General features: G+C 35.4%; 1 long non-coding RNA gene across 1 annotated transcript; it reads left to right on the top strand.

Annotated features, from left to right (window-relative positions):
- The first annotated feature begins 3,306 nt into the window (after positions 1 to 3,306).
- On the top strand, positions 3,307 to 20,785 carry LOC103878947. The gene is made up of 3 exons (XR_639320.4): positions 3,307 to 8,434; positions 17,761 to 17,846; positions 18,982 to 20,785. It is a non-coding gene; the product is annotated as an uncharacterized LOC103878947 (long non-coding RNA).
- The last annotated feature ends 353 nt before the right edge of the window (positions 20,786 to 21,138 follow it).

Here is a 21,138-nt window from a genome sequence, read left to right as displayed (position 1 = left end):
CTCACCTTAAAATCATTCAGGCCAGGCTGTAAACTCTATAAATATATTCCTCTATAAACTTCCTCCTCTGGACAACACATCAATCTATCAAGATAGTATTCTCCCTTAATGCAATAGGTCTACTAAACATAGCTTTGTTCAAAGATGATTTTTCTGGTGGTTTTGAAGAGGTGATGGTTTCAATTTACTGTAAGTTTATTTGTCTGAATTAGTTATGCATTTGTCATTATTCAACAAGTATTTACCAGGCATTGTGCTTGGTGTCTGGGGCTGCATGCATTATTAACAAGAGAGACCTAGACTTCACGTTTGTGTCCTAACGGAACTTAGATCCTGTGAAATTCCTTATACTACAAGGACTCTAGGTAGAAAAAAGTGGTTTTCCAACTAGTCCAAAGGTAGTTGACACAGGTAGCTGACAGTTGCTCTTGAACTCTTTTTTTCTATAGGAACTTGTAAGTAAGCAGTGATATACTGACGCATAATAGCACCTGCTTGTCATATGTTAAGAATGTACTAAAACCATTTCTGAGTTCAGTTCTCTTAGGTCATTTTTTTTCTTGTTCATTCTTGATCTTGAGCTTTTTGCAACACTTTCCTCTCCTCCACATTTTACCATACAGCTATGAGAGGGAAGCTAGGATCTGACTTCACTGATATACAGACCTGTTGACTGTGAGTCTGAAGAGAGCTAGTGGCCTTCACTTGACTCACAATTAAGATACAGATTACAACCCTTAGATTTACCCAGATGGAATAAATTCCGCTTCGGCTCCAATATATCATGGTTCATTGACACTTCATTCTTGTGAATGTAATAAAGATAAAACAAATCTCACATTAAATCAATGGTATGCTTTTGTTGTTGAGGTAATGCAAAAAGGATTCAATCCTTCACTTCACTAAAAATAAGAAACCAATTTCATAGTTATAGTTTATGGAAAAGAAAGCTGACATTTATAATTATCAGAGTAACTGTTTCCATGTGAATGCCTTTTCCATATTTGTTCGCAAAAAGATTATCAACAGAGTTGATCTCATCACTCATTCATAGAGAATGACGACGATTATGAAAAGCAGCAGGTGCTGGGGAGGAGGAGGCAACTTACTGACACTCCCAATGTATTTATTAAAGAAAGGTAAGTTAAAAATATATACATAGCTGTGTTTGAAGTGAGAGGCAAACTGCTGAGAGTAAATTTTTGAAAGCACCTACTGTTTTTACACATGTGAATCCAAATCCATAGATTCAGAACTGCTCAGGTGCAAATAATTGTGCCTATATTTGGTCCTACAGTAGGGCAAGTAGCCAATGACATAGCTAATTAATTACACCAAGGGACAATTAGTTCAATATACAATTTTTGTCGGAAGGCCTCGTTTTTGCACATAGTTATTGAGAAACCTCTGGAGATGTGACCAGACTTTTTCTGCAAATGTTTGGCCTTGCTTCTGAAACAGTCGTGCACAAGTAGCATAGTGCACCTGTGCTAAAAAACCAATGGAAAGCATTCCTTTTTAGAGACTCAAATATAACCAAACATCTAGCTTCATTCTCAAAATGAGTGTAACTAATTAGAATAGCAAAAACGTTACTTTTTATTACAAGACTGTGTTAATGCAGTTGTTTTAGTTTGCCATTATTCCTTAATAAGATACAATAAAATCACCATAATGCATGTAAACAACTATCCTCTCTGGGATAAAATTGGATTAATGACATGTTTCGTGTTTATAGAAACAAACACCATTAAGCAGCCATTCCTCTCAAGAGATTTTTCTTAACCAGGGCCAGGTACTTATTTTAGACATGAAAGGAAAACATAGTTAATAATATTGAAAGGTTATTAGTGCAATAGGATACTTATCATCCTTGCACAATGGAGAAAGCAGGTTCATTTAAAAGAGTCATAAAGAAAATTTACATATTTATATGAAACGTGGGACTGTTGGCTTTCTATCTTTCAAGGTTTAGAGGACTTTTTAATTATGAATTCCCTTGTGATTAGGATCTGACAAAGAAGAAAAGTAATCATTTCTAAATTGAAAATCTGAAGTATCCTTTGTTAACAACTACATTTTTGAACATCTAGATAGAAAACTCAGATGGTGAGATGGCATTTCCAGCTTAATTAACTTTGGCTTAAAAGTCATAGATAAATAGATTCTCCCCTTAGCATCATCCAGATATACCACATGAGCCTCTCTCTGCATTATATACATGATTGGAATAAGCAGTATTCTTTAAAATGGACAGGCAGCTGATTTCACGTATTTCTTTGTGTTCTTTTGCTCACACTCTTCTTATTTTCAAATGAAAATGATTCCCTTTTATTAAAAGCAGATTTGGAAATCAAGAAGGAATAGCCCAGTATATTAGTTTCCTATTGCTGTTGTAACAAACGACCACACATTTAGTAGCTTAAAACATTATCCTTAGAAAACGAATGCAGGAACAGAAAGCCAAATACCACATGTTCTCATTTATAAATGGGAGCTAAATGATGAGAACACATGGACATGCAGAGGGGAACAACACACACTGCGGCCTATTGGAGGGTGGAGGGTGGGAGGAGGGAGAGGATGAGGAAAAATAACTAATGGGTACCATGCTTAGTACCTGGATGATGAAATCATCTGCACAACAGACCCCCATGATACGTGTTTACTTATGTAACAAACCTGCACGTGTACCCTTGAACTTAAAAGTAAAAAAAAAAAACTTTCTAAATCTTCTATTTTTGGAGGTCAGACATATGAAATGGGTTTCCCTGGGCTACATCAAGGCATTGGCAGGATTGCATGCTTTTTGGAGGTTCTAGGGGAGAGTCTTTTCCTTGTCTTTTCCAGCTTCGAGTAGCTACCTGCCTTCCTTGGCCGGTGGCCTTTTCCTTCATCTTCAAAGCCAGCAGTGGCATTGCTCGGACCCCTACTTTTGTCATTACATCCTCTTCTCTGATTCTGACATTCATGCCTTGCTCTTACAGGGATCCTGGTAAATGCTGGGTCCACCTGTAAATTCAGGATAATCTTCCCATCTCAAGAACCTTAACTCAGTAAGTTAGCCTATTAAGTCCTTTTTGCCACAGGTTTCAAGGATGAAGACTTTGGGCATCTTGGGGAAAGTAGTATTCTGGCCACCACACTCAGATGTTACTTATTTAGTTTCTGGTTGTTCACTTTATTCACGTAAGTTGTTTTTTTTCTTCTATTTCTTAGTGCTTTTGTCAGAATGTGACATTCATCTTACGTGGGGTCTTAGTGGGTTTCTGGCGAATATATCTCTTCTAACGGTGAGTAGTATGATTCATTCAGTTATCTCTCCATTTTCATTATTCATTCATGAAGCTGATATTTACTGCCTATTTGGTGCATCCTGCTGGGTAAAAAGAAATGTATCAGTGATGAGTCACATCAGGATTCTTTAGAGGCAGACTAGTCGTTCTTTTTAAATGACTGCAAATTAGTTCTAAGATACAACATAGGATAAAAAACCATTACTCCCAGTTCCTTTGATTTGTGAAGTTACCAAGGTTACAATGATAAAGGGAAGACAGCCTAAGTAGATGTTAAAATGTTAGGTTAAGAAAATAAACTAACACTTTACCACGAACCTGAAAAAAATATCCTTATTAAACATCTGTGTGTTACCTTTTCAGTGCCATCATTGATGGAAAACTCATTTTTTAAAAATTAAGTATTTCATGGGAAAATCAAATAAGACAATCCAATATGAGGTAGGCCTTCTGACATCAGTAACTTTCAAAAAAATAAAAAGCAGTGCTACACAGAAAGAGGAAGGAGTGTATTTTGTTTGTAGCTCAATACAAGACAAACATTTATTTTAACATTTCATGAACTCTATTTGTAAGTTTCATACAGACAGTTTTTTAAATATGCTTTGATATACTGTACAATGCAATAATGTTTTCTAAAGGACCTAATGAATTTTGCAATGTTCTATGTGTGTTGAATTTAATAAACAGAAATCTATGAGAAACTTTGAATCTTAAAGGTGACTGTTCAGTAGTTCTGCAGAAATTCTTTGAGTTTCAATCAAATGTAAACTGATTGAAGCACCTTCTGTGATAAAACTGAAGCTCTGCACTTTCTGTTCCTTTCAAGCATGTAGCTTTGTCTTCTAGTAACTCCCCTAAAAGCTTCCAGTTCAATGGATGAACTTCTTCTTTTACTTCACTAAGAAAAGGTCAAATTCTATTTTCTCCTCCAATCACCTCTCACCACTTACAAGCACTGTGATGCGGGGTGAGTTATTGAAAATTCTATTTTACCTTGAGATGCTGCAGTTAGTGCTTTTAAGGTTTCTAATCAGAGTTGGCACTTTTCTGTCCCTGCTGATTCTTTTACTGCTGAAATCATTTCTCCTTTATTCTAGGTGTTTAAAGCAGTCTCAGAAAGGTTTCCCTCTGAATCTTCATGTATATTTACATGTTACTGTCTGAGCATATCTTATAATGGATTGATCTTAAGATTGTTTCTATTTGGTGAAATGGTAAAAATATGAAATAGCTCACCGTAAAATAGTGTAAGAGGATATCATCAAAGATACATACTCAGCACCTAGTTGGCTTAGAGAAAAAAGTGCCACAAGTATGCAAAGTTATTTTATTAGATAACATATACATAACATGTAAATGTATGTGTATATGTTTGCATGTGTTATATATGTGTGTATATGTAGGTGTAAATGCAATGTCTGCAAATTGCTTGCATTTCAACATAGCTTCCTTTGGGGATGGACAAGGAAGATTGAGATGGTATTTATGACTCCACTATTTAAACATTTTGGTTAAACACATTTCTCTTTTTTTAACATAGGTAATTGTGACATCAATAATGTTAATTTAGGGGTTTGGTGAGTTTAGCTTAAGACACCTATTTGTAAGGAATCCTTACTATTCAAAATAATTGACAACAATTAAGTCTATGGCAATCGATTGATAGTAATGCTTTAGTTTTGGTGACAATCATTAAATAACCTCATGTTTGCTATAAGAAGATAATCACATGTTCCAGCATAAAAATATTTCAATTCTTTCTAAATCAGCTAAATGTTACATTAATTATTTAACAGATGACACATATGGAACCAAATTTTAAACATTTAGCTGCATTGAATTATGAAATTATGAAGTCATTCTTAATCTAAACCCATTCATTTATTCATTCTTTATTAGAAAACTCTTCCTATAATGCACTCCAAATGCTGTCATGGAATTGCAACTTTTCTAGGAGATAGGAATAATTTTATGGCTCTGCAGCATTAACTGGATAAAGTTTGCACAGTCTCAATTACAGTACAGGCTGAGCTTCCATTTCTGTTGTCCTCTACTTTATATTGACTTCCAAATACATTGAAGACACAAAGCAAAAATAAATATATGAAAGTAACTGAGACATAGAAAAAATGTTAATAGGCGACCTTGTGTAGACATTCTTTGAATACCTGCCTGAGATCTGTCCTTAAACTGTCAAGATGGTAAGTAAACCAGTACATTTACTCACTGTCTCAATACTGAGTTTATTCTGACAAAAACTTCCAATGATAATTTATATAAGCCTCACTGTGACAAGGTTCATATAAATATATTACTGTGATTCTAATGTAATGTCATGACTGTGATGTTATTTTGAAGAGAAATTCTGGAACATGTGAGTTCAAAGACATGCTGAAATCTATTCCCTCCTCTTGTGTCATGAGCTCTGGCTTCCAATGAGACACAGTTATTTAGATGAAACCTGGGGTCATGTGGTCAATTGTCAGGTTATTTAATAATATATATTTAGGAGGTATTTCATAGTATTCAAGGAAGAATAGAATTAAAATCCGAGGATTTTGTTTCTAATCTAGATCTGTCACTTATTGACTTATATAGTCATGGTAGTTGTCTAAGGTTTCATCATTTCTAAATCAAGAGGCTGTACTCAGTGACCAGTTTACTTGATATTAGTATAAATTTTATAAGCCTGAAAAGCATAGCTAAAAGAAACAATTAGTCCGACTCAGTGATCTCATTCCTTAGTCCTCATTCTTACCCTCACTCTGAGTGCTAGTGCATGTTTTTGTGTGTGTACTATAGGCAGTGGCACTGAGGGGCAAGAAAAAGTGAAATAGGCACAAAAGTAAATAGGCATAATTAATTTTACTTTGTGAAATGAAAGTAATAAACTGTGTCCCATTTTAGCCCTGAAGCTGCTCTTCATTTATAAAATATGGATAACTATGACCCATAGAGCTTAATGAGTAACAGAAGAAATTGTGTATGCCAAGTATTTACTACACTACAGTGACTTGATAGAGATGTTCTTGAGCATTGAATCATTGCAATATTGCACACTCTCACCCTTTAAGGCAAGATAGGCAAGGGGTGATCATTGTCATCTTGGAAATATTTGGGGTTTAAATAATCAAAACATAAATGGGACTCCTTTATATTATTTCAGACATCCAAGAAATAATATGGTCATGGAAGATTAAAATACAAATAGCCTATGCTCAATTTCAGTTTAATCTGTGAGCTAACCTCTTACATGTTATTGCAGCCTCTGGTGAGTAATGAGTATTAACATCGGAGTGATTTGAAAACCACTGATTCCTTGACTTAAACTTTCTGAGAATAAATACAGAATTAATTATAAGCAGTGTTAAATGACAGGGTAAGGAAATGGCCTGTAGAATACCACCCCTGAAGTGTCAAAAAGGTGGTAAATTTCCTTTTCTACGTAGTCCAATAAAAAACTCTCTCTACACCTCATTTTTAATTGACAAGAATCCCTTCTTCATCTACAAGTACTCTTCATTGATTCTATAATCTATTTCCAAGGATCTAACCATAGAAATTTTTACTTGAACCATGAATGATTAATTTATGTCAGGGTATTGTTTTCAGAGCATTTTGACGATCTATTAACATTCAGGTTAACACAGGTTACCCTAGCAGCTCACCACTCACATGTTACTTGCAGACTATACTACTGTCATTTTGAGCACTAAAGAAGGTCCAGGGTAAATAAATGAAAATGGAAAGAAAAAATCTTTCAAATATATAGGTACTAAGAAGATCAGACAATGTTTAGAAATAAAAGTGTTGAAAGATATGGTGAATGGGGGAATGTAGCTGAAGTCTAGAAGTAAATAGGTAAATCCATAATGAAAAAGGACATTCTATTTGTGGAGATACCTTAAGGGATTTTTAAAAAATGGTAGTGAGGTTTGAAGGTCCTACATCATGTAGTTAAACCCAGAAACCGACTAAAAATATAAATTGATTAAATAATTTTAAGTAACATTAAGAATATTATATACATAAGTTGTTAAGAGGAAGCCAGTTCGATTCAGGGCATGTTTCTAACGTTTTGAGATCAACAGTGTGGTGAATGACCATTGTGTTCCATCACAAAACGTCTTCTGACGACACCGTCAGAAGGACATGTTTACCCCACATGGCACTGCTTATGTCTTTAAGTTCCTTGACTCCTCCTTTGTTGCTATGGTTTGAATGTTTTTGTATATTCTGAAACTCATGGTGAAATTTAATAGCCAAGGTAACAGTATTGAGTTGGGGCCTTTAAAAGCGATTAAACCATGAATTAATAAATGTTGTAGTAAGAAAAGGCTTAGGGGAGTGCACACTCTTTCCTTGCCCTTTTGCCATATAAACATGAAGCCTTCCTTCCCTCTAAAGAACATAGTATTCAAGGCATCATCTAGGATCAGAATTGCCAAACCTGCATTGATATTGCACTTCCCAGCTTCCAGAACTGTGAGCCAGTAAATTTTTATTCTTTGTAAGTTGCCCAGTCTATGGTGTTCTGTTATAGTAGCATAAATGGGATATTACATTCACTTTTCTCTACATGATAATATTTTTAGATTACCTATAGCCTCATTTATCATCTCTGATTCCTTTCTCTTCATAGTCCTGACAAAAGAATGCATAAGATTTTGTAATTGATCCAAAGACCAGTATTATCAAGAAAAAGTTCATGGAAATGGTTATAGGCAAGCTCTATTGCCAAATTTAATTCAGTGTAGCATATTTGATCTATACTTATGTCTGTATCTATATTGATATCTATATGTCTATGTCTATATATATATATATATTTATAACCTCTTAACCGTATTGTCAGGAGATCTATTTCTTTGGCTTATGAAGTAAGTCTTGCTAAATTTATACTAAAAGCTTATATTTTTAATCTGAAATTTTTTTTTTTTTTTTTTTCATTTCTTCCTTCTATTGACTCTGGCTCACTGAGTGCCTAGGGTGCATCAAAAGACCAGTGTATTGGGACACCTGACATAAGAGTCTGCTGAGTGTGCCAGCAAGGAGCTAATGATTCAGCAGAAATGCCATGAATGATGAAGCCAGACTTGCCAGTTCCTGTGCTTTAGTTTTCCTGTTGACCTTGAGTAAGTTCAGAGTCATCAACAGATGATTAAACACTTACCTGCTGAGCTCCAAGTGCTCATCTTACCTCATGTGATATGGTAAATTTGGCAAGTGCTCTGTACTACTAGTTTGGCATTTAAGGAAAATCAAGCTATAATCATGTTGAATAGCAAACATATTAGGCCTGAGAAGCAAATTTTAGGCTTTAATACATAGAAGGAATGTTATGGTTTATCATTTTGAATCCAGTTAATAACAGTATGAAAAAGACACTATTATTTTTTAATTTTTACCGATGGAAAAACTAAGAAATATTGTGATAATTTATTCAAGATCACACAGCTGAGCAGAGGTGGGATTTGAACCTAAGCAATAATGATGAGACAGATGACGTTGATGGTTGGGTATCCTTGATAATTGAAAGAGTTTTTGGTCAGAATCTGTTGGAAGAACATTATAATCAGAAGTTGCTGTCTCCTTTCAATTCATCAATGTATTGCTGCAGAGGTTGTAACTAATGCTGCATTCCATCGAGGGATCTTATTCCATAAGTTTGTCCTTTAATGTCTGCACAATTTGAAACACTTTGGCACATTTTCATAATATCTACAATGCTAGGTCTGCTTCAGTTTATTTTTATTTTTCTATTTCTCTGTAGACGATTCAACCAGGTTTTCCAGTTTCTTTTTTTTTTTTTTTTTTTTAAACACTTCTCAGTGGCCTTCAGTGTGTTCTTCCATTTCTTCATGAAGCATGTTGGCAAATCTTTCTCCACCAACTTGTCTTGCTGCCTGAATGATTTTACTAACTCTTCTGCTGATCCCTGGGCAGACTTTAAAATCATTCCTTACTTCACTCCACCATAAGTTCTTCCAGCAGGCACTTAACAGTTTCTGATTTTAATTCAAAGATTGCAGCTTTGATGAATGTTATTGCCTCAGCAATAGTGAATGATTTCCAGCACTACATTACTTCCACATTAAGGTCTGTATCAGGTGCTGATCAAATTCCATTACATACCAGGTAGGCGCATATGACCTTGACAGTCTTAAAGATGTCCTGATCAACAGACTGAAGCGATGAAGTTATATTTGGAGGTAAAAACACAACCTTGACATTTTCATTTTCACAGCAAACAGGTTAAAGATGGCCAGGTGCATTGTCTAGTATTAATAAGACCTAAAATTCCAACCCTTCCCTGTCCAAGTATTTTTTTACATCTGGAATGAAGCATTGGTGAAACCGTTTCATAAATGAGATATCTGTCATCCAGGCTTTCTGATTATAATACCAGAACATAGGCAGACAACTTTTGTTATTTTCTAGAGGATGTGAGTTCTTTACCGTGTACAATACGTGTGGTTTTATCATACGCCTTGCAGCACTGCCTCATAGTACCAGCATTGATCTGTCCTTCCATTTCTGTTGCCCTGGTATTTCCTTTGCACTTTTATGAATGTAGGTTCTACTGAGCATCTTTTTCTGGAAAAGCCCAGTTTCCTTGCAACTGAAGACTTGCTTTAGATGGTATTCTTTCTCCTTAGTCAACTACTTCAACACTGCTGGAAATATGGCAGCAGCTTCTTGATTGAAAAATACAGGCTCTCCAGTAATTTTAATATTTTTCAGTCCAAACCTGTTCCTGAATCTATGTAACTATCTCTGACTGGCATAAATATCTTGGTGTTATTTGCTTTGGGAAATCCCTTGCTGAAGTCTTTCTATAGGCTCAATGCTTGCTGACACAATACATTGCTGTCAGTTAGAACACATTTTCTGTTCACACCTTCCACTCACAAATTTAATGCCTTTTTTTTTCTTTGAGATGAAGTCTCTCTCTGTTGTCCAGGCTGGAGTGCAATGGCTCACTGCAACCTCCGCCTCCTGTGTCCAAGTGATTCTCCTGCCTCAGCTTACCGAGTAGCTGGGGTTACAGGTGCCTGACACCATGCCTGGCTAATTTTTGTATTTTTAATAGAGACAGGGTTTCACCATGTTGGCCAGGCTGGTCTCAAATGCCTTTTTCCTTCTTAGCTAAGCACTTATCATGCACTGAGGCTGTAGCTGTAACTTTTGCAGTTTAAAGTGAAACAGCAAAACTAGCACAGATTTCTTTTTCTCTCTTTAGTTTCACGGATAGAAGATTTGTTCTTTCTGTAGATCTTAGCAACATTTAGCCTACAATTTTTTTTTCATTCCTTATTAAGTCAAGAACTTTTAGCCTTTTCACATAACAGAAGCAATTTACCTATTTTCTTTGGCATATCCGAATTGCCAGCATGACTATTCTTGTGCTTTTGGGCCACTACTAAATGAAATAAGGATGACTTGAATACAAGGGAGCATACAGAGCATGGATATGGTGGACAAAGGGAGAATTCATTTCTGGAGCAGGATGGAGAATAATGATGTGAGATTTCATCATGCTACTCAGAACACTGTTTGATTTAAAATTTGTAAATTGTTTATTTCTGGAACTTTCTACTTAATATTTTTGGACTACAATTGATTGCAGGTAACTGAAACTGTGGAAAGCAAAGCTGTAGATAATGGGGAACTACTGTAGATAGAAGCAAAACAAATACTGAATAAAAATAAGTTCCTGTGATTTAGTCAAAGCATTTCTGATGAGTGTCAGAGAAGACAGTCACATGTTAACAATTGAGGACGAAAGCTGGGCACAGCAGCAAATTATGCTTGCATCTTATGACAGGATATTACATTTGCTTCACTTGCTCCTTATGTCTGAGACATATTGAATGTTCCTTAATATGTCTTTGTTCCCCCAAGCAAGTGTGCCTTGACCCAGTTACAGAACATTTGTGGCAATTTTAGATGAAGGGTTGAGAGAGAGGGTCATGGGACGGAGATAGTAACAGAAAATCTAATTTACTTTGTAGATCTTCATGCTTGTTCCAAGACTTCTGGCATAGCATTGATATAGTTTTGCTTAGCCCAAGTCTTTATTTTAGCTTGAGAAATAGCATTTATTAAAAAATAATAGTTTCACTGGGCTGATCTTTGGTGAAAGATTTTATTTGAAAATAGGGATTAATCTAGTCAAACTTAATTCATAAAGTGCTAAAAAAATAAGCAATAATTATGGACACTGTTCAATTTAACATAAGCAAAATGATGTTATTGGGTTGTGACTTTATGGAAGAGCCCTTGTGAGGTACTTTGGGGAATAAAATACTTTTACTAAAAAAGCAAAAACAAAATCCCATAACCTACTGTTAAAACAATGACGTTGACCCAGCGCAGTGGCTCATGCCTGTAATCCCAGCACTTTGGGAGGCGGAGGCGGGCGAATCACGAGGTCAGACCTCCTGGCTAACACGGTGAAACCCCTTCTCTACTAAAAATACAAAAAAAATTAGCCGGGCGTGGTGGTGGGCGCCTGTAGTCCCAGTTACTCGAGAGGCTGAGGCAGGAGAATGACATGAACCCAGGAGGCGGAGCTTGCAGTAAGCCGAGATCGCGGCACGGCACTGCAGCCTGGGCAACTCCGTCTCTAAACAAACAAACAAAGAACAACAACAACAATCTTGTCTCTCATTTTTTTTTTTACTTAAAGTGATCTTAAGTAATTCGCATTTATCTCCAATCTCCAAATAACTAGATGTACACAGAATCTTAACATGGCAAAGAAGATAGAGCCTGTGCATTTTGACTTGGAAGATATCACATACATACACTTACTAAAATTCATACTCTAGCTGAGAAAGTTTCAGAATTGTGCTAAGAAGTGAAAACTGACACTCAAATTGGTAGGCAAAAGAAGTTCACTGAAGTTATTTGTTTTAGGGAGGTAGAAAGTATTTTTCAAATTTTGCTATTCCTAGAATCACCTAAGATTTTGGTAAAAATGCAGATTCTGATTCAATAGGTCTGAGATGGCACCTGAGTCTGCGTGTCAGACTTCCAGGCAGCGGCAGTGCTGCTGGCCTGAGGACCGTACTTTGCGTAGGAAGGGACTATAGGAAAACTCATCTATGCATATCCTAGGATTAAGTCCTTGTTCCATTTATTAGTTGATTTGCCTTGGGCAACTCTGAATCTCTCTGATCTCTTGTTTGCTTATCAATAAAACAGAACACAGAACCTATTTAATAGGAAAAGTAGAAACATAACAAAATATAGGTAATTTTTTTGCATTACCTCTATGAACCATGTCAATAACTATAAAAGTAAATGCTATTTGAGATTAAATAAAATTATATATAGCATTATTATTGTTTACTATTTTTGATGGGATGTGGCCATTTTTGGCAAGAATCTGTTGAATTCTTCTAGACACAGGAAAGAGTTGAATTATATATTAATTTGGATGGGAATAACTGAGAGCCACAATAATCACAGACCTTCATCTGGAGCCGTTGTAAAATGTGGATCTGACTAGCAACTCAAGCTTCAACTGGGAACTTGTTAGAAATGCAGATAGTCAGGCCCTCCTCAGCCATACTGAATCAGGGGCAGCCCAGCAGTCTGTGATTCAACAATCCCTCCAAGTGACTCTGATACATGCTAACATATGAGAACCACTGATGAAGGGAAAGAAATTGCAAACCTATGAGGGTTCTGTGGTTGTGGATTTAGGAAACCAGTTCTGGCTATGTGCCCCAAAGTGACCTGATTCCATTCTCTTAGTCTAGCTGTACCCATCAATAAATGATTCAGCCCAGAAAGTATTAAATATGCATTACTAATGAAATAGCGAGATGTTAAATAATCAGGAGCCCAGGCAAAAAGTGTGACTGGGATGGATGCAGGGCAGAAATTAATAGAAAAGAGTAATAGGAAAATTTGGTAGAATCTAGGGAGTCAAGGGAAGCTGATCTGAAGATAATTAGATCAGTGGCAAGCATCTGAAATATTTAAAATAAAAATTAACAGGCACAATATATTTTATTTGTAGTTCTCTGCCATATACACAGTAATAAAGTATAAATCGATTATTGTTACTCTGGCAAAGGAAGCTTTAAAAAAATCACAATTTTCTAACAATATTAGAGTGTCAAGAATAATACATACTGAAATATCCATAAATGCAGGAGCCTTCAGTGCAGCAGGGGAAAAATAATTCTTAAAAGATTGTAGATGAGTATAGTTACTAGAAGATTCAACTACTGATGCACCTGTATATTTGAGTCTGTGATATCTGCGTTTTAATCTCTCTCTCAAGTTTTTGAAATCTGAGTTTGTCACACACTGCTTTCAATAAGGCATCTACTTATATCTGTCTATCTCCACCCACAAGGCATGACATTGTAAACAGACATTTCTTAAAATAGAAAAAAGAAAGCCAGTTTTATGAAAGATGATGTAATGTCTCTTGGTTTTCCTAACAGAATGTTTTGCATTTCAACAGGGTCTAAGAAATCAGTGACTATTATTGTGTACAAGCAGTGATTTGAGATAAACTATGTAAACCAAATATTTTAAAGTTTTTATATTTGATTTGAATCAGGTTAGTGGGGGAGAGAGAGAGGGGGAAGAAAATAATGGCATATAAACACTGTTTTGTCCATATTCACTGAGTTTTAGAAGGTGATACTGTGTCTGTCTTAAATAAACAGGCATCATAACCATTTTTGCTTGTGGCCCAGTGTGAACAACCTAGGCGAGCCATTGGTTCAGTCAGGGGAGATACAGACTCAGGTCTGTTCTGTGCAGGTTGGGGCAAGGTCACTACTGTTTGCCTATTTCTAATCACTGAAGAGAACTTAAAGCACTGACTATGGTTGTGAGACTAGAAAGAACCAAGTTGAAATTATGCCTTATATCTTCAGCACAATGTCCCCCTTCTATAATTTTCCTTGGTGTTATATCTTGCATTTTTCTAAAAAGGAAAAAGAGAGTGAAAGAGCAAAAACCTAATTATTGAAACTCTCTGTCCTCAAACTCTTTTCTGAAACTTGCTCTAAGGATGAGGGGTATTTTTCAGGCCTCACAAAAGGATGCCCTTTCTTCCTTGGCCAACATGAATGAGAATTTTCCTCTTTCTAGTCAAGAAGAGAGACTTCTTATGAATGAGGCTTTTTAGGGAGGGGGAAGGGGGTTGTCTAAAATCTTGTGTTTATACTTCAAAATCAAAGCCAGTTTAACTTAAATAATGTATTACTTTATGAATTTCACTTCACTGTATTAGTTGTATTAATTTTATACATGACTAGACAATAAGGCCAAAATTCAATGCCTTTATTTTTATTTTTTAAATCTATTTCTAGCATGGTGACTGGCACTCGGTGAATGAATAAACAGTTAAATCAATGAATTCAATGATTCTTAAAATGACATTGTAGAGTTAGTGAGTGATGGAACTATTTTATAATAACAATTGTGGCAGACTGGGAGAAATTGAAAATTACGTTGTTTGGAGCTGGAATGAATATTGTAGTAAGTATTTGTTGAATGAATGTGAATTAAATTGGAGTCTATCCATTGTTTCACCAAAGAGGAAACAAAGCACAAAAGATATTGACTGATTTTCTGATGGTTCTATGTCTAGTTAGTCTAATAACTGGTACTGGAATACATTTTTGAAATACTCTTTTTATAAACAATTTCAAATATTTTTTAAAAGTCCAGGAGATATTATAACAAACTCCATGTTTTCATCAGCAGCATCAAACATTTTAAATTCATAGCCAGTATTGTTTTATCAATACCCACCCCTACACATTGCTGTCTCAAAATTATTTTTATGAAAATACCAATAAACATATAATTTTATTTCTAAGTGTTTCAGTATGTACCTGTAAATGAGAGAGGCAAAAGATACATGATACCATAAGCTATCACTATTACATTTTAATGTCACATCTTGATAATTTCTTAATGTCATTTAATATCTAGTCAGTGTTCACATTTCCTTGGTTGTCTTATACATTTTTTAACTGTTTAGTGGTTTGGACTGGGATTCAAATAAAGTCCATGCATTGTGATTGCTTATATGTCTTACCTATCTTTTAGTCTGTAAGTTCTGCCATCTACACCCATCTCTTTCTCTCTTTGTGTTTTTTCAGTTGTTGTTGTTCAGAAAACCAGGTGTATTAGTTAGAATTCTCCAGAGAAACTAAAACAATATGAGATAGATAGATAGATAGATAGATAGATAGATAGATAGATAGATAGATAAAGAGATGATTTATTATGGGAATTGATCTATGGGATTATGGAGGCCAAAAAGTCCCATGATATGCTATCTGTAAGCTGCAGACCCAGAAAAGCATATGATACAATTCTTCAGGCTTGGTCTGAAGGTCTGAGGATGCTGAGAGGCATGGAGTTGCAGGTGGAAGGAAATAGTATAAATCCTGGAGTTAGAAGAAGGCCCGAGAACCAGGAGGTTTGATATCCCAGAGTAGGAGAAGATAGATGTCCCAGCTCATAGAGAGACAGAATTTGCTCTTTCTACCAATTTTTCTTTTATTTGGGCCCTCAAGGGATTGGAGGATACTTATCCACATGGGTGAGAGTAGATATTTTTAACTCAGACTACTGATTCAAATTCTAGTCTCTTCCAGAAACACCTATAGCAAAACAACCAGAAATAATGTTTTACCAACTGTCTTAACATCCCATAGCCCAGTGACACATAAAGCTAACCATCACACCAGGTAATTTGTTCTGTTTTCCCAAGTCTGGACTTATTGTCTAGAATACAATTTTCTAATATAAAAATTGTCATGTAGACCTATTTTGTTTTTTAAAAAAATTTGGATAAATGATACAGATACATTGAAAAATACTTTCATAATGTATGCATTTTAAATTTTGAAAAGTTGTGCACATCATATTTACTTTTTATTGGAAAAAAAATTAGAAAAACCTTCCAAAATAACATCTCAAGAAAGTTTTCCACAGGATTCGTTAAATAACCTTAGTAAATTTCTAAAGTGTTTGTTTTTCTTCATTATCTTTGATACTTGGATTAAAACCAATTTTTAATTAATGCAGAAAAATACAAATCAGAGCTGTGACAGGAACTTTCATAATGCTTAAGTGTTTCTTTACTGATTAGAGCAAATCCAAAGCAGTTATATTAATTTTTATAATTGTTCAGTTTTTAAATTAAATATTTAGAATATAAACCAAATGGATATTTTTTAAAAACCCAGACACATATGATCTTATATAATCAAACTCTAACTACTACTTGCTGGTGACATTTCTGGATTCAAAAGCATCATTATTTGACCTCTCTGATTTATATAACTGGTCTAACTTCAGATTTTATCTCTGTAGGCTTCTGGGAATACTTCTAGAGATTCACAGTGAAAAATCAGAGTCAATGCATGAATTTCTACTTTATTGCATAAAAACAAGGGGACTATAAAATGTGTTCAAAGAGTAGAGATGGCAAATACAGAAATATAGATCCCACATAACTTGAATCAGTTGATTCATCTAAATTGAAGATTCCTTTATTTTTATTTTTATTTTTTTGAGACAAGGTCTTGCTCTGATGCCAAGGCAGGAGTGCAGTAGCGCAATATTGGCTCACTGCAACCTCTACCTCCCGGGTTGGAGTAATTCTCCTGCCTCAGCCTCCCGAGTAGCTGTGATTACAGGCGCCTGCCATCAAGCCCGGCTAATTTTAGTTTTTTTTTTTCTTTTCTTTTCTTTTTTTTTAGTAGAGGGCGTTTTACCGTGTTGGCCAGGCTGGACTCCGACTCCTGACCTCAAGTGATCTGCCTGCCTTGGCCTCCCAAAGTGCTGGGATTACAGGCATGAGCCACTGCGCCCAAACTCAAGATCCATTTAGAAAGTTATCTCCTTCATTAGAGATTTCCGTTCCCCTCTTGCTCTTTTTTTGACCTGAGTTTCCTCCGGGCACTTTAATTTCTGCAGTTGTGAAAACAGCTGCATCTTAAACAGAGCCATCAGAGAACTACAGAGGAAGCTACATTTGATTACTTTTCATGAGACAGAGTTAAGAGGGAAAGCTGGGTGAAGAGTATATGAGGACTCTCTGAACTATATTTGCAAATTTTCCATAAATCTAAAACTATTCCAAAAGAAAATTAGGAAACTTGGGTTTTATTAATTACTTCTAAGTAGCCAAAGGCTCTAGATGGCCGATTTAAGCATTGAAGCTTTAAAAATTACTATAGCAATTTTGAATTTGTTATGTTCCTTTCTGAAATTATTACTTAATTCTTTTCTAGTGAGTCTGGATTCTTACTCTTACCCTGTCTACAGTCTTAAACACGGCAATTCCATTTTCCATAAGACATCCAGAGGCATCTTACTAAATAGCAACACTTTTTGGACTTCCGTTCAAATATAAAAGATACAACAGACAAACTTCTCTTCCTCTTTCTCTTCTCTCATCCTGCAGGCTCCCACAGAACATGGATGACCACCATCACACTGTTTATGATGCTGTATTGCACTTGACTGCTCATTTGTCATCCTTATAATGTGGTAAATATTATGGACATAGGGGCCGTTTGTCACTGTTTTCCCAACATCTACTGTAGTATCCTACGTATAAGGAGAAAACAATGAATGATGATGGTTGTTGAATGAAAAACTTATGACATCATAATTATTGGAATTTACTGAAGAATGTAGGATTATATCACACAAAATCCTATGCTTTTTAAACCAGTGGGTTTTCATGTTTTAGTTCTGTACACTGTTCTGTCATTTGTCACTTCTTAATCTTCTGTACCTGCCTGTTTATATGCCTGTCGTAGCTATATCTTCTTCTGATTTGATGATTTTCATGTAATTTTTGCTTTCTTCTCAAAAGAATATGAGACTGTTCTATTTGTGGCTAGAATTGTTTGATTCTAACTACATTAACTAATTCTATTAAAGAGCTGATTGATTAAATGCTGTTTAATTTTATAATACTATTGGTGTGACATATCTTCCTTGAATTCTTATTTTCAATCCAATCACCCATTGTTTTTACATTATTTAATAATAGCTTTATAATAAAGCAATAATTACTTTTCTAGAACAAACTGCTATCATGTACTATAAGCATGAGCTTACTAAAATAAGCTTAACGGTGTCTGTTTTAATGTTAAAAGCAAAACAAAACCAACAAAAACTTTAAAAATTAACAAAGATAAGTAAAAAATTTTCACCAGAAACTTCTAGTCTTGTTTATGGAAAGATCAGTACATCAAATTATGTTCTATCAAATAATCAGAATATTTGTGTAATAAAAACCAGAATGATTTTTTTTCTAGAATTCATAATGGCCAATTTTTATAAAGGGAAACCATGTGAATGTTGAATGTTTTTTTCCCAACTCACAGATGAGGAAACTGGTACATGAGAAACTAAATATTTGTATTCAACTCCTAATTTTGACCAGTTTTAGTTATAATACCACCCCTTTTGGTTAACTCTGTTTTTAAGGCAATGATTATTTAATTCTCCCCCGCCTCAACACTTTTTTTTTTTTTCAAATTGAAAACCCTCACACTGATGTGCTTTATCACACAATAGATTTAGCTGTGGTTTTCTTGTGAGGGTCTCGTGTTCTTGATGGTACCATGAGACTGACATTTATCTTCTCATTTTCCTTGTTAAATGTTCTCAGCAGAGTGCCTTGGACTGACAAACTGAAATACATTTTGATTAGGCAACATGAGCAGAAGGAGTGTGGGGAGAGAACTGTATAAATCTGTTTTACTCAACCTTGAAGAAATGTTAAGTGTTAATTCCCTGCATCAAATAGAGTACACCAAGTATATATGCAGCGTTCCTGAGAGCTTCCTAATGAACTGAAAAAACAAACAATCTGAGGTGGGAAGAAATACATTTCATCAACCCCCTGAGCAGCGATGATTTGCCTCAGCTTGTCATACATACTTGATTCTGATTAAAATAAGACAAATGAACTAGTTGAATCTTTCTTGATAAAGAAATTGCATTTGTTGTTAGTAGAATTTCAAATTTCACGTAATATGGAATCTGTATGTTGATTGTTGTTATGGAGACTAGCAAGGTGCTGAAACTATTGAGCTGAGGAGCATATTTTAGTGACTATAACTGGTTTGAGAATTGGTTGCTTTTAAGTGACCCAAATGACCATAGTGATGAGATTGGATATGAGAAGCCTGGATAAAGAGGCATTCAAACTTGTAATTAAAATAAAAGCTTCCTCAAATTACTCCACTCTTTTTCAACATTTCTTGTAGTTAGATTAGGAAACACTATGATGGTGTCTGATGTTTCAAGTAAGAAGGTACTGCACTGTTGGGGAAAAACAAAGGCAATGCCGTGATTTCTAGAGTAACAGCCTATGCTACAAAAAAGAGATGAAGGGCATTAAGATAAACAGGGACAGGGATGAGTAAGTAGAGGACAAAGGATTTTTAGGGCAATGCAACTATTATTTGTCATACTTTAATGATGGCTACATGTCATTATACATTTCTTCAAACCTATGGAATGCACAACACCAAAAGTGAACACTAAATTTAAACCATGGTCTTTGAATGATGATGTTTCAATGTAGACTCATCAACTGTATAAAGAAAACAAAACAGAAAAACAAAAAACCATGTACCACTCTGTGGGGGATGTCAATAATAGGGGAGACTGTGCGTGTATGCGGACAGGTGCTACATGGAAACTCTACCTTCCTCTCAATTTTCTTCCTAAATTAAGCCTATTTAGAATGCACTTATTACTTTTCAGTAGAACTTCTACAAACAAAAAAGTTGGAGATAGTTCCCAGGCCCCCTTGGTTTTGCTATTCACGCTGTGAGTCTGAGTAGAAGACCATTTGGAGGCTTGTTTACATACTCTAGGGTGGCAATTAACAAAATAGCTTCCCAGGTTGTGAAGCTAGTTGGCATCTACTGGGTACAGAGTAACTTTTGAGAAATGATCTATACATGATTTTGACCAAAACTCTATTCTGCCCACATGATAAATTGAGATGATTTTGTATTTAGTAAAATGCTTTATGTTTCAGAAAGCAAGTTCAACATATAATCTCACATGATGTTCACAAGAACTATGTTTAGGTATGAGTATCCTCACTTTATTGATGAGGTTCACAAAATTTGTCACTTGCTAAATAACTAAAACATAAAACCTGACTTTCTGATTTTAAATCCAGAAGTATTCTACCATTTTGCTGCTTGAATTTTTACCTGATGTCATAATGGAAGTCACCCTGATGGAGAGCATCCTCTAGCAGTCAGACAAAATATCTACTCCTATATTCTGTTATTGACTCTTGCAACTTGCAAGCAAGTGGCTTTTCCTCTTTATGATCATAGATGGACACATATCATGCATTTCAAACCCCACGTCATACACTGTGATAAAAAAAAATATTGTAACCTGGTGCAATAGGTCATGCCTGTAATTCTAGCACTTTGGGAGGCTGAGGCAGGTGGATCGCTTGAGCCCAGGAATACAAGACCAGCCTGGGCAACTTAGCAAAATCCCATCTCTACTATATATATGTGTGTGTGTGTGTGTGTGTGTGTGTGTGTATATATATATATGTATAAATTTAAAAATTAGCTGAGTGTGGTAGCACATGCCTGTAGTCTCAGGTACTTGAGAGGCTGAGATAAGAGAATCACTTGAGTCTGGGATATTGAGACTGAAAAGAGCTGAGATTGTGCCACTGCACTCCAGTCTGGGCAACAGAGTGAGGCCCTTTCTCCAAAACAAAAAACCCAACTATATATTAATATATAGTGGGGCCTTCTATCATTCCATCCTCTAATGTCAT

This window comes from Papio anubis, chromosome 1 (genome assembly GCF_008728515.1).
Source record: "Papio anubis isolate 15944 chromosome 1, Panubis1.0, whole genome shotgun sequence".
NCBI lineage: Eukaryota > Metazoa > Chordata > Mammalia > Primates > Cercopithecidae > Papio > Papio anubis.
This window is presented reverse-complemented; position numbering and strand designations above follow the sequence as displayed.